This window comes from Dasypus novemcinctus, chromosome 2 (assembly GCF_030445035.2).
Source record: "Dasypus novemcinctus isolate mDasNov1 chromosome 2, mDasNov1.1.hap2, whole genome shotgun sequence".
Taxonomy (NCBI): domain Eukaryota; kingdom Metazoa; phylum Chordata; class Mammalia; order Cingulata; family Dasypodidae; genus Dasypus; species Dasypus novemcinctus.
In genome coordinates this window covers 30,747,746-30,756,869 of record NC_080674.1, presented here as the reverse complement: position 1 = coordinate 30,756,869, position 9,124 = coordinate 30,747,746, and positions in this window count along the sequence as shown.

Below are 9,124 nucleotides of genomic sequence, written 5' to 3'. Positions count from 1 at the left end.
CAAGCAGGAGAATCACATCAATCAACCATGTGGGATCTAAGCCCCCTCCCAATTTAGAGGTGTAGTGGACATCACCATCCCAGAGTTCACATGATGGAGGAATAAAGTATGGATTAGTATAGACTTACTGGTATTCTACTGTAAAACTATTGTGACTTTAGCAATTGAAGAATTTATTTAATTGATATGGAGATGGTGGCCATGGTAGTTGCTGAGGGCAAGGAGAGGAAAGAAGAGATGTGATGTAGGGGCATTTTTGGGACTTGGAGTTGTCCTAAATGATATTGCAGGGGGAGATGCAGGATATGATATATCTTGCCATAACCCACTGACTGTACTGGGGGAGAGTGTAAACTACAATATAAATTATAATCCATGTGGTGCAGCAGTGCTCCAAAATGTATTCACCAAACGCAATGAGTATGCACAATGATGAAAGAGGTTGTTAATATGGGAGGAATGGGGTGGGGTGGTGTGTGGGGTGTATGGGAACCTCTTATATTTTTTAATGTAACATTTTTGTGATCTATGTATCTTTTAATAAAGGCAATTAAATTTAAAAAATCCAAAAAAAAAAAAAAAAGAGAGACAAAGGGAAGAGTCATGGTCAAGGCAAGACACAACAGAAAGCAGAAACTGAGGTGGTCCAAGTGACAGGGAACCTCTCTCCACATCAGAAGTTCCCAGAATCAAATTCTGGTGAATCCTAGAGGAGAAAAAGAGAAGAGAAGCCAAAAAAAAAAAAAAAAAAAAAGGAGCAACAACTTACTTTAAAACACAAAACAGTAAAACAAGAAACAGAATAGAGAAAATTATGTAGAATGAATCAAAAGACTGGAATGATGAGAAGAGGGGAAAAGAAAAGGGAAAAGAGAGAAAGAAGAAAGTAAAGAAGAAAGTATACAGAAAACAAAGGATAGAGAGAAAAACAATAATAAGACAAATTGGAGACAAAATAAAAGAGGCAGAAAGAAAGAACAACAGAAAATAATGGATATAATGATGAAAGTGAGAAAAGAAAGAGCATAGGTAGAGTAATTCAGTAAACAAAAACAAAAAGAAATAAGCAGAGAAACAAAGGAAGAGGATACACAACAAGCTAGAAACAAGACGGCAGTGACTCATTTATAAATAGGAGACAGAAAAAAAATTAAACCCAGAAAAAAGCCTTCTCTCTTAGACATTTAAGTATCTTCTTAGGCTACTAGTGCTCATCAATCACTCACCCTGCAGGCTTTGAACTGGGTTTTAGTGAGCAAAATAAGAGAAATTTAAATAAAGGAACCTTTAAAAAATGTAAGAGATCCAAGAAAAGCTAATACATACAGAATGTCTATATGTTCCGTGTCATAAAGTCTCAGCTGGTTTCCTGAAAACTTGGCAGATCACTTCTCAAAGAAGGGCCAGGGACCTAACTGGAGACCTTGTATGTGCTAGGCAGGAATTCTTCCACTGAGCTATTCTGCCTCTTTAGATTAACAAACCTTTCAGAAAGCTATTGGCCCCTTTTCCCTTAGGCAGGTTAGGTACCCTGTTATCCACTGGAGTGATCAGCTTCCTGTCTGTCTCCTCTTTGATGTAATTCCTCTCTTTATCAAGGTGGCTAGGCATGACAATTTTCCTGAGGAGATCCCACTCCCCTCTCCCTGTTGAGTCCAGATCCCTCCTGATATTTAAGGGGTGGGGGGGCACCTAGCTGGCTAAACTCACTGCAAAGAAATCACTCCCCACTCACCCAGACCCCTATTCTTCACAGGAATTCTGCCATCACACTCCTATTTGGAACAGGGAGCCAGGTGCTCTACCTAGTCTGTCCACCCTGAGGGCCAGATAAGTGTGACATTTCCAGCCACCGAGGTAAGCAACCCATGATTTTCCCCTGGTTTCCCTATCTGTCCAGTAACCTCCTAGATGGCTCAGAGCACCTTCCCATGGAGGTAGATATCTGCTCTACTTGTATTTAAATACAATTCACCAGGAGTTTTACCCTCACTTACTATCTCACGTGTGGGGGAGGGGTACTCTTGCTGGCAGCTGGGAGATTTAAAAACTCACAATTCCTTGTTTTGACTTCTTCATCTGTCTCACTGACCCTCAGTCTTCTGGGAGTGGCAAAGGAGTGTCCTAGTTTGCTGTATCCCAAAGCCAGTCTTTCTCTGTTTTTTTGGGAAAGCCGAACCTTATCTGTGTAACCCCTTGAACTTGTTCCCACAATCCCTTCATATCATCTTTGAATGACCAAAAATAAATAGCTTTGTCATACAGTATGACTCACATTAATACCACATTGCTGATGAATAAACCTCTTATGAAAAAAATTGCAATTAAAAAGCCAGTAAGACCTACATATGGGTTAAGATCCCAATAACAGGATATATCAATCTCAATTATGCTTAAGGAAAATTGAGCAATATAATAGCAATTTAATGAGGAATGAGGTGTATTAGTCAAGGTTCTCTACAGAAACAGAATTAAACAGGAATTATCTGTAAGTAGTACAAGATTTTATAAAATTTTCTAATGTGGCCATGGGGATGCACAAGTCCAAATTCCAAAGGACAGGTTTCAAGGCAAGGATTCTGATGAAGGTCTTTGATGGTTTCCCAAGGAGACATTGGGTGTCTGAAATAGAGATGGAAATTCTCTCTCTGAATACAAAATCACTTCTCCTTCTTTTGTTTTAAAGATTTATTTTTTCTATGTATTTCTCTTAGCCCCCCCCCATTGTCTTCTCTCTGTATCCACTTGCTGTGTTCTGTGTCTGCTGCACCCTCAATGGCACTGGGAAACGGTGTTTCTTGTTTGTTGCATCATCTTGCTGCATCAGCTCTCAATATGTGAGGTGCTACTCCTGGGCAGGCAGCACATTTATCATGTGGGTTGGCTCTCCCTGCAAGGCACATTCCTTGTGCATGGGACACCCCCATGCAGGGGCACCCCTGCATGACACAGCACTCCTTGCACATGGCAGCTCTGCGTGTAAACCAGCTCACCACATAGGTCAGGAGGCCCTGGGTATTGAAACCTGGACACCCCCATATTGTAGGCAGACACTCTATCAGTTGAGCCATGTCCGCTTCCCAGCATTTCTCCTTTTGAGGCCTACAACTAATTGGATATGGTGTCACTCATTGCTGATGGCAACCTCTGTTGATCGTATATGTAATTGGCCATATATGCAATCAACTCATTGATGATTAAAGTCCATGAAATGCCCTCACATTTCAATTAACCCAGTGTCTCCTTGACCAAATAACTGGGCACCATTATCTGGCCAAGTTGAGACATTGACCTAACTTCACAATCCACACTTTGTCAATTAAGCAACTGTACACATCACCTTTTTTTTTTTTAAATATTTATTTATTATTATTATTTTTTAATTACATTAAAAAAAAATATGAGGTCCCATTCAACCCCACCACCCCCGCCCCCCACTCCCCCCACAGCAACACTCTCTCCCATCATCGTGATACATCCATTGCACCTGGTAAGTTCATCTCTGAGCATCACTGCACCCCATAGTCAATGGTCCACATCATAGCCCAAACATCACCTTAAATCAAATCTAATTTCTAAAAATCTATAACTGGCATACTTTTTTTCACCTAACAATACTCAAGTGTCCTGTGTACAACTGGAAATTCACAAAATCCCTCCAGACTAGGGTACAAGTCCATGGGTAATGTCCACTCTTAAACTTGACATCCTTAAATATTTCAACATGAAACTAATGCAACATATGTCATATGATAAGGGAAAAGACAGGGAAGAACATGTTCATTTTACATACATATAAAAATGAGGAAGAAGAAATCATGACCATTATCATCCTCATTTCTGTAACTGGTAACATGATTGAAGTTCATATTTATCACTACCTTCTTCCACTATCCATTCCAATTTCCTTTTACTCTCAGCAAGCACCTCAAGTAGACATTGTTCTTTGCTTTGTAGGGTGACCCAAACCTTTATTCCTAAAGTTTCTAGGCCATTGTTTGCCCTGCTTGGATTGGGTTATTCTAGTTTTCCATTGACTTTAATCATAGGGCAGAGTAGCACTAATAGACACCATAGAGGATTTTCTGTATTCCAGTCAAACTCTTCCTTACCTCCATTGTGTAGATATAGACTTATTTCCCTTTGGTAGTCAGGGTCAGTCACCCCAGCCAGCATAGTAATTCCCTTCTTTGCCTGTTGATTCAGAAGCATGAGGGCCCCAAATTGGCCAGGTGGAGGTCTTAAATTCCAGCTCAATGGAATTGTTTTTGTTTCATGGTGGACATACTCCTTTTGAAACTAAGTCATGTACACCAGAATAGCTTAAGATTGAAGAGACAGAAATCAAAAATATTCCTAGTGGATCACTAGGGGTAAGAGTGAGTGGTGCCACTGCCATTTCTACCCTAGTTCCCTGGACCCATGAATCCTAGCTATTGGAGAAACAGCACCGTAGAAGGGATGCTGATTTAGAGTATACACAGCCTCTTGTAGAATATTGCTCCTACCCTGTACGTATTGTGACCTAGCTGGCACCATAAGTGAGTCTTCAAAAGGCCATTCCACCATTCTATCAATCTACCAGCTTCAGGTGATGGGATACATGGTAAGACTAGTGAATTCCATGAGCATGGCCCATTTCTGAACATCAGTTGCTGTGAAGTGATTTCCTTGATCAGAAGCAATGCTTTGTGGAATGTCATGGTGGTGGATAAGACATTCAATAAGTCCACAAATCATAGTTTTGGAAGAAGCATTGACTGGAGGGAAGGCAAACCCACACCTGCTTTATATGTCTATTGCAGTTTAAACAGATTGTTAGCTCTTCCTTGATGGAAGTGGTCCAATATAATCAACCTGCCACCAGGTAGTAGCCTGATCAACTAAGTGATTGTCCCATATTGGGGATGGCGTGCAGGTCCTTGATGGCAGCTAAGACAGTCAGTAGTGGCTGTAACCAGGTCAGCCTTGGTGAGGGGAATACCATGTTGCTGGACCCATGCATAACCTCCATCCCTATCACCATGGCCACTTTGTTCATGAGCCAATTGAACAATGCCACAAGTGGCTGGGGAAGGAGGCTGAGTGCTATCCTCTGGATTATGAAAATATTCCTCTGCTGAAGTCACTTTCTGGTGGGACACAAATATTTTCTTATTTTTGCCTACTGGGAAGGGTCTTTCCACATACCTTTTCCTCAGACATTTTTGTCACCAATTTTCCCATCGTGTTCCTTCCAAGTCCCTGATCATCCAGCCAAACTATTAATAACTGCCCATGAATCAATGTAGAAATGAACTTTCCGCTATTTCTCCTTCCAAGCAAAATGAAAAATTATGTACACTGCTCAAAATTCTGGTCACAGAGAGGATTTCCCCTCACCACTGTCCTTCAGGGACATCCCCAAAGTAACTACAGTGCTGCTGCCATCCACTTGTAGGTGGTACCTGCATATCATGCAGAGCCATCTGTAAACCAGACCTGAATTTTCTCTTCCTCAGTCAACTGATTGTAAGGAACTCCCCAAGAGGTCATAGCTGTGGGCTAGAAAAGAGAAGGTGATGTGGCAGGAGTTGTTTTGTGGTGATGAACATTTGTGACACTTCCTCATATAATTTATTCATGTCTTCAGTACTAGCTCAAGCCATATTTCATATATATCACTTCCACACTGTGATGGAGTGCTATTGTGTGCATTTAGCTTTATGATTTGGTTGTTCAGAGAACACTCAGTTAATGGTAGGCAACTCAGGTCTCATGGTAAATTGGTGGCCCATGATTAAGCATTCAGTCTCTACTAATGCACAGTAGCAGAGTAAAGGTGATTTTTTCAAAAGCAGAGTAGTTGTCATTAGATTATTGCAGGACTTTGGTCCAAAGTTCTAAGGGTCTGTGTTGTGATTCTCTTATGGGGGCCTGCAAAAGGCTTCAGATGGTGTCTCTATTTATGACTAATACTTAGAACAACATTGGATCTGCTAGATCATATGGCTCAAGTGGCAATTAAGCTTGCAGAGCAGCCTGGACCTGTCACAGAGGCTCTTCTTGTTTTAGTCCACACTCAAAACTATCAGCTTTTCTAGTCATTTGGTAAATGGACCAGAGAGGCATACCCAAACGCTGTGCCTATTTTTTGGTCATAGGAGAGGCCAGATGCAACAACTTATCCTTCACTTTAGAAGTGATGTCTCAATGTGCCACATATCACTGGAAATCTAGAAATTTCACTGAAGTAGAAAGCCCCTGTATTTTTAAAAATTTATCTCCTATGCTTTCTTATGCAAATACCTTACCAATATGTCTACAATAGTGGCTACTTCTTAATCACTAGGTCTTATTAACATGATATCATCAATATAATGTACTATTGTGATGTCTTGGGGGAGGGAGAGGTGATCAAGGTCCATGTGGACATTATGACATAGGGCTGGAGATTTGATATACCCCTGATGCAGGACAGTGAAAGCATACTGCTGGCCTTGTCAGCCAAAAGCAAACTGATTCTGGTGGTCTTGACTAATGGCAATTGAAAAAATGTATTTTCCAGGTCAATAGCTGCATACCAGGTACCAGGGGATGAGTTGATTTGCTCAAGCAATGATACCATATCTGGAACAGCAGCTATAATAGGAGTCAACACCAGGTAAAATTTGTGATAATCCACTGTTATCTTCCAAAATCCATCTGTTTTCTGCATAGACCAAGTAAGAAACTTGAATGAGAATGTGCTGGGAATAACTACCCCTGTATCCTTCAAGTCCTTGATGGTGGCACTTAACTCTGTAATCCCTCCAGAATTCCAATATTGCTTTTGATTGATTATTTTGCTAGGTAGAGACAGTTCTAGTGGTTTCCCTTGGCTTTTCCTACTCCAAAAGTCAGGAAAGCAATCAGGAAAGCAATTACTGTGTATGTCTATTTAAAAAATGCATTCTGGGACTGGGTAAATAATCACAGAATTAGTCCTGGGACCCACTGGACCCATTGAACTCACTGTGAGATTTAATTGAGCTATAATAAAACTCCATTTATCTCCTGACCTCCATAAACACTTTTTTTAAAAAAGATTTATTTATTTATTTAATTCCCCCCCTCCCCCAGTTGTCTGTTCTCTGTGTCTATTTGCTGCGTGTTCTTGTTTCTTTGTCCGCTTCTGTTGTCGTCAGCGGCACAGGAAGTGTGGGCAGCGCCATTCCTGGGCGGGCTGCACTTTCTTTTCGCGCTGGGCGGCTCTCCCCACTGGTGCACTCCTTGCACGTGGGGCCCCCCCATGTGCATCAGCACCGTGCATGGGCCAGCTCCACATGGGTCAAGGAGGCCCCGGGGTTTGAACCATGGACCTCCCATGTGGTAGACGGACGCCCTAACCACTGGGCCAAGTCCGTTTCCCTCCATAAACCCTTTATCTTCCTGGTGGACCACCATGATGTTTTGGGTCTCCTGAAATTAATGTCACTTCTGGATCTGTTTCTAATAATCCCCCAATTTTCTGATCACTTCCTGTTCCCCAGTAACAGTTACTCCCTGTTAAAAGACCATAGGTCTCTTTGGGGTACACTGCTAGAAATATTAATAAGTTTTTGTCAGTATAACAGGGTCCCTCCCCAAGGGGAACTAGGCTTTCCTTCATTCAAGGGCCCCTGGGTCTGTAAACTGTGTCAAGTCTGGAAGTTGATTTAAGGGGCTATGACTCTGTTTCTGTAATTCAAGTTAAACTTTTGTTCACTCAACCTAAAAATCTTCTGCTCACACAGAGCAAGTAGGAATTCAGTAGACTGTCCATATATTTTACTTCTAGGCATCCCATGATCTATTAGCCAACCAAAAAAAGTGTTATGTGACTCAGATTATGTGATTGCTGCTATGAGTTTGATTTTCATTGTGGATGCCATGTCCATGTCCACATTGTCTTTGGGGATTAAGTGTTGCTACTTGACTTCTGCTGGCACAGGATCTGATCTTTCCCATAGTGTTTATGTTTCTTAACTCTTTGACAGAAGTTCCCACAGTAATATCTGAACTACAGAGAAGAGCAACCACAGATTTCTTCAGGGCAAATGGGATTACTTTCACATATTTATTCCACAGAGTACTGGTGAAAGATTTGACCTTTGGACATTCCAAGGGTGGGTGAGCAGGTCTTAGATGGTAAATCCTTTCTAACATTCCAGTCTCTCTAAGCCTTTAAATCCCCTCATCCACAGTATACCAGGGCAATTCTGGCATATTTACCTAAGGAACTGTCAACCATATTTTGGTCCATGTTTCAATCAGCTGCCCAAACAAACTGTTAGGGCCCTTTCTAACCCCTCTAATGACCACATTGAAACCAGAATCTCTCCTTAGTGGGTCCATATCAATAAATTCATCCTGATCCAACTTTATATTCTTTCCACAATATAGCAAACCCTTAATATCCTTTCCTACATAGATCCCCCTGATTTCTGCATATACAAATTAGAAAACCCATGAAATTATTTTGGAATATAGCATACTTCCTCATGGGACACATATTACACTTCATCTTTGAGGGCTTGTTGAGACTTAGTCTACTTACAGTTACAGAAGAAAAGATGAGTTGTAGGGGTTGGTAAGGAGAAACATTAAAAGTATCTTGCAAGCCAATTACCTCAGCTCATGCCTTAGCTTCACCTGGTGAGATGGGAATAATTTCATCAGGTGGGGTTTTGATGTCTGACTCCTCATGGCAGGCTTGAGGTTGGGTGGTCATATCATTATAGCAGGGAAGAGTCAGACAGCTTTCTCCTTAGGCAGACTACTACAGGTTTTATTTGGCAAAGTCTCAGCAGAACTTAGATTTTCACTGTTCCCGCTGTCATCATCATCAACCCATAAGTCCTCAGGGTTCCACTCCTTTCAATCAATGCCATCACTTTAACAGCTGGCACCTTGAAAGGTTGAGATTTTAGTTTATATTGTAACTCAGCTACTCAAACAATGAGATTCGGGTCTGATTTTAAGAATTACAAGTCTGCAGCTGCACAAAACAAGATTTTCTTTCTGGGCACAAGTAAATTCTTTCACATTATTCATGTAGCCCTTAAGCTTTAAATTTGAAGTCTTCAGTTTATCCTTTTCCTTTTTAACTGCATCCAATGTATTT